Source organism: Psammomys obesus, unplaced genomic scaffold, assembly GCF_907164565.1.
Source record: "Psammomys obesus unplaced genomic scaffold, mPsaObe1.curated_primary_1811, whole genome shotgun sequence".
In the NCBI taxonomy this organism is placed as follows: domain Eukaryota; kingdom Metazoa; phylum Chordata; class Mammalia; order Rodentia; family Muridae; genus Psammomys; species Psammomys obesus.
Genome location: NW_026592732.1, coordinates 10,144,088 through 10,150,087, shown reverse-complemented (window position 1 = coordinate 10,150,087; position 6,000 = coordinate 10,144,088).

The window sequence follows — 6,000 nt, the reverse complement described above, 5'->3', positions numbered from 1 at the left end:
GACACAGACTCAAAGTCACATGAATGTTGTTTGTGGTCACATAACTTCAAGGAAGGCTTTTCTCTTTGTGATGCCAAAGACTGATTTTATTTTCACTGTCTTTGGATGGCATCCTGTGGAAAAGCAGCTCTATTCTGTTTTTAATGTAACAGTGACAGGTTTCCATGGGGAATCTTAGTATTATAGTTCTGGTCTGGAGCAAGTCCTCCCTTGTACATCCTACACATTGTCACCTGTGGAGTTGCCATAGTGCAAGTTCAAGGCCTCCCAAGCCCAGCTGTCAGGAAAAAGCATCACCTACACTTGCTTTTTGCATACTCTGGGGTTCACCTCATCTCTGGGCTTATCTTGTCTTTACTTCAGTGATTGTGTTTGTAGAAACTTTTTTTAAGAGCAACTTTATTGAGTTGTACATCACAGACCATAAAACTTATTCCTCCAAAACCCACAATTCATAGGTGGTTCATGCCTTTAATCCCAGCACTCAGAAGGCAGAGGTAGGTCGATCTCTGAGTTCTAGGATAGCCAGGGCTACACAGAAAAACCCTGTCTTGAAAAACAAAACAAAACTAACCAACTAGCCAACCAACTAACCAAGCAAACAAAATATAATTTTCAACCTGGTGTGTCTTGACTCCCTCTCCCCCGCAAAAGAATACAGTCCAATTTCATGCAAGCACTTTCTTAAAAGCCAGGTTGCACATCTCCAGCCACAGTACAGGGGAGGCTTGACTTGAGAGTCCCTGGGGCTCATGGGCCAGCCAGGCTAACTGGAGACCCAGTCCCAATGAAAGACTCTATCTTTATATATCAATATCAATATCAATATCAATATATATTTGATTATTTTTCAGAGGTTTTCAACTGTTGCCATGATACAGTTTTAAGACATTTTCTTCATTAGCAAAAAATATCCAGAAACTATTTTCCAAAGACTGTTTGATTCTTTTGGATTACTCTGGTGCTCTATCAGAGGTCAGTTGCCCATAAACATGGGTTTTGTTTCAATCCATAGGTCTATTCTTGTGTAATACCACACCATCTTTGTGTCTATAGGCTTTAAGTAAGTTTTCTTTTTGGATCTAGTTTTTTAATTATTTCTATTAGAAGGTGCTTCCATTATCTATCATCTTCATATTATTATGAGTCCAAGATTCTTTCTTCACTTCTGTCAGTTCATTCCTATTGACACAATTCAGAAGCATTTGGCTGAGTTTTGTTCTCATTCCCCATAATATGACTACACCAACAGGGAAGTCTTCATCCTGCGGGAAAGCAGACAGAGTTCTGTTGTAGGGCCTGTGCCTGATGACCAGTGCCTAGAGTTTATGTTTGTCATCCCCTTTGAGTATTTACAACCACTTACCCCTTGCCATCCTTTACTATAGAAGATCAGCTCGAAATACTTGCCATGCAGCCTTCCCAAAGATCCAAAAGGCCACCAAATGCCTGTGCTGAAGAGCTGTATTTACACAAGTCTTTGACTTGGATGCCTTTCTCAAATGAAAAGTCAAAGGTTTGTTACAACAGTTTTTTGTTGTTTTTGTTTTTGTTGTTTTGCTGTTCATAGTTTTTCCTTTTTCCTCCTTTTCTAGGTTAGAACATAGACTTGAAGCTGGAGCAACTATGTTGTCACCAAAAGGTGACAAGAAGGAGGAACGTAAATGTTGTTTATATTTCCTCAGATGAGGGGATGAGATGAGAGCCATATCGGACCTTTACGAATACATGGCTTGTGCTGAGCCCAGAGCTTTTCTATCTAAACATCCCAAGACCTAAGCCTGGAAGTTTCTAGCCTCCAAACAATCTTCTAGTTCTTTCTGAGCTCTGGTTCAGTTCTGATGTTCTTGTTCAAAACTCCTCTCTAAGCTGACTGATTCAAACTGGCCTCTCTAGGATTCTTACTAAATTACTCTGCTTAGAAAAACTGCCTTTTAACTCCACGAACTGAACTTCACTGACTGTACCAACTCAGCTCCACTGAACCAAACTGCACTGAACTCTACTCTTTCTCTCTCTTCCTGCAGTGCCCTTAAGTAGCCTCTTCCCTGTTGGGCATATCCTCATTCTGTCAAATCTTTCTCTGACTTGTCACTTTGTCTGCCCCTTGATTGGATAGCATTGCTTGGGATTAAAGGTGTGTACTAAAGGCATGTCTGTGTTTCAGTCAGAGGGATTAAAGGTGTGTACTAAGGGCATATTTTATATTCCAGCTGAATCACACAAACCTAGGTTTTTGTATGTGATTCCTTACCAAAGCAGTCATGATGTTGGATTAAAATACCTCTACAGAGGAAAAGGCTCCTGAAAATCCTTATGGGTAAAGGTGATAAGATCTGGTCACCTGGTAGCATTATTTGATCACTACAGTGAGTAAGGACTGCCACTTAGAATGCTTACTCCAGGAGACGAATGCTGCATGCCACTAAATCAAAGATGCTGTTTATTGTAAGACTCATCAATATTCTACTAGTGCACCTCCCGCTAAGAATGAAAAAGAGCTGGCCATTATACTATAAGATGGTGCTTTCCCTCACATGTGCTGTAGATGATGACCAGCTCTATAGAATACATATGTAAAACATGTCTTTCTTTAGAGTCAGTGAAATATAAAATACCCTTCTCTGAATCATCATGTTGTGTTGGGGGGGGGCAGATTTCATGTACTTTCAACTAGCTGTTTCTAATTGCTATATCATTCTATACTAAATAAATTCAGATCAACTGATATATCCAAAAGTACAGAAGGGGTTTCCTCAGCAGGGTCATGGGTTTGTTTTCTCACTGCAGTGCATTTAGCATATGAAACGAGTTTCCTGAAGAGTGGAAGAAGACAGGATGGATGGAGATGACTTGTGACCACCTTTCTTCTCCTGCTCTGCCATCAGTGACATCTCCTTTAGCAGGGGAGACTCCTCCCTAGCTCCAGGACCAGCTGCTGATGTTGTATCTTCTCTAGTATTTCTGGATTCTTCTCCTTTTGTCCTTTCTTTGTTAAGATAGGGTCCTGTCATGTAGCCCAGGCTGGTCTAGTGCTTGCTATGTAGCTGAGGATGACCTTGAACTCAGGATCTTCCTGCCTCTACCTCCAGTGCTGAAGATCAAACTCAAGAGTTCTATGTAGCTAGGCAAGTACTCTACCAACTGAACTTCATCCCCAGCTTTTTGCTCCTCTACCTTGGGAACTATAATAGCTTTCTCCTTTGCTATGTCTGGGTAGCCCTCTCCTCTGTGGCTTTCCACCTGTCACCAACTTCTATTAAAATCTCTGTCCCTCTTGAAACAGTGAAGATATTTTAAGTAGATTAAAAAAAAAGTTTGGATGCTGAGCCTTAAGCTGAAGGTTATTGCACCAAGCCAGAGAAATGGGAATTCTCCCAGAAGATGTGAGTGAGCCAGGAAAGAACTCTGGCTCCCTGGGCACCCCACATATGGAATACAGCAGTAAGGTGGCAGTAACATATAAAGAGACAGTTATTCCCACTGAAAAACTGCCACCCACCCTAAGCAAATGGGGGAAAAGAGAGGTTCGATACTTCCCTTTACTGGCTGTTGATTTGAAGGCTCAAAGGCCAAATAGTTTTTATTCTTGTTTAGGAAGATGTGGTTAAAGCATGTTAACTTCTCATCTGTATTAGTTATATTTCTGTTTAGTGACAAAATACCATGATCAAGGTGCCTTGGAGAAGAAAGTTTATTTGGGCATATGGTTCCAGCTGACCTGGCAGGGAATCGTGGCTTCAGGAAGCTGAGAGCTCACATCGTCAACCAAGAGCATGAGGCAGAGACAGCAAACTGGAAGTGGATGCCTTTTCATCTCAAAGCCCAACCCCAGTGACAAGGCCACACCTGTCCCAAACCTCTCACTAACAGCACTAACAAACGTGATTCAAGTGTTCGGTTTCAGCCTGCTGAAGAGTCAGCCTCAGATGTGGTAGGGGGAGGAAGCAGAGAAATGGAGGAGACTTAGAATGCCTCCTTCTGGTAGGTGGTAAAGCTGTCAAGATTATCAGTGAGACTTAAAAACTGGAAGTGTGGGGAAGAGTATGAATGGAAATGGGCAGTCAAAAAGGAGAATAGACACTTGGGATGTGCATGTTTTTGTTTGCTTGTTTTGTTTTTCTGGCAGGAAAACATCAGTCTTTCTTTCCCGAGGTCACCTTTCTCCTACTCTCAGCCCACATAGTTTGGGTGAGATTAACAGGGGAGGGAGCTTGCGCTAACCAGCTGGCACATGACCAATGGACGCTTTGCAAGAGGAAGATTTTCTCCTTTCTGGAGCTTCTAGCAGCCATCCTGCCGTCAGGATAGGACTGCAGTAGGCTGTAGCTGAGACACAGGAAGCAGAGGTGAGAGAAAACTCCAGTGCTCAGGGACACAGTGGAACTGCTGGATAGGCTACTCCTGACCTAGGACCGTCTTTTAGAAATTTCAATTGTGCCTTCCAGTAAATCAGTTCCTCTAAGTCTGTCTGAGATGTGGTTTTTCATCCTTCTGTTTCTCTCTTGCACTGAAACATCCTTATAGGAGGCATCTTTGTGTTCATGGGGTGTCATCCACATATTACTTCCCATCCTTCTGTGAAAGAATTATAACCACTATAAAATACATCTATGTATTTATACATATCTTGGCACTAAAAATCACTTAAATTTGTCAAGAGGGAAACTTAAAGTACCATTTGCATAATGAAAGTCCTCTGTCATTACTGCATGCAGGCCAGGGATGGCAGCATTTAGTTTCAGCACTCTAAAGTTGGTGTGCCTTCTCAATTCTCATAGGACAGGATGTTGGATATACCTCTGCTTCGAATCACATTGATCCTAGGGTGCTACCATACACAGTCTAGTGAGGGACTTAGGAATGATACTTAAAAGATTAAAAAAAAAAAATCAAACCCCAAAAGGGGTTAGGAATGTAGCTCAGTTGTTGAGTCTTTGTCTAGCATGCACAAGGCTCCAGGTTCAGTCCCTAGAACTGAGAAAAACCAGGTGTAGTGGAACATGCCTGTATTCCCAGCATTACCCAGATTGAAGCAGAAAGATCAGAAGTTCAAAGTTCAAGGTTATCCTCTGCTTGTGAGTTCAAGACCTAACTGGGCACTACAGGCTCAGAATAGAGTATAGTAGAATAGAACAGAAAAGGAAAGATCTTACATAGTTGTTTAAAGCTCACAGATGTTATTAATACTTAACTAATGAAGTTTACAACTTAGAATGTGTTGGCGAATGCATGATCACCACATAGATTGGACAGAGACGCACTGAGGACATGAGCAAAGTTAACTCCTAGGTGAGGATGTTCAAGACAGCATAAACAAGGAAGAAGACTCATCCACTCATCCTTAAGGCTGTGGGTTGGGAGGACTAGGAGGAAATGGGGATAGCAGACTGTGGGCATTCCCCTCCTGTGCCCCATGGCTGCTGTGTGTGATCCACGCTGGCCACGCCCCCTCCTAAGAGATGGAAACCTTTGACATGGTGAGGAGCAAAGTAAACCTCCCCTTTTTTTTAATTTTATTTTTTTCTTATCAGTTACATTTTATTAACTCTGTATCCCAGCCATGTCCTGCTCCCTCATTCCCTCCCAATTCCACCCTCCCTCCCTCATCTCCACTGTGCCCCTTTCCAAGTCCACTGATGGGGGGGGACCTTCTCCCCATTCATCCGATCCTGTTTTATCAGGTATCTTCAGGACTGGCTGCGAAGCCCTCCTCTGTAGCCTAACAGGACTGCTCCTCCCTTGGGGGGTGGGAAGGTCAAAGAGCCAGTCATTGAGTTCCTGTTAGAAATAGTCCTTGTTCCCCTCACTATGGGAAACCAATTGGTTACTGAGCTACCACAGGCTACATCTGAGCAGCGGTTCTAGGTTATATCCATACATGGTCCTTGGTTGAATGTCAGTCTCAGAAAAGACCCTGTGCCCAGATATATTTGGTCCTTGTGGAGCTCCTATCCTTTCCCCATCATACTAACTCCCCTTCTTTCATATGATTCCCTG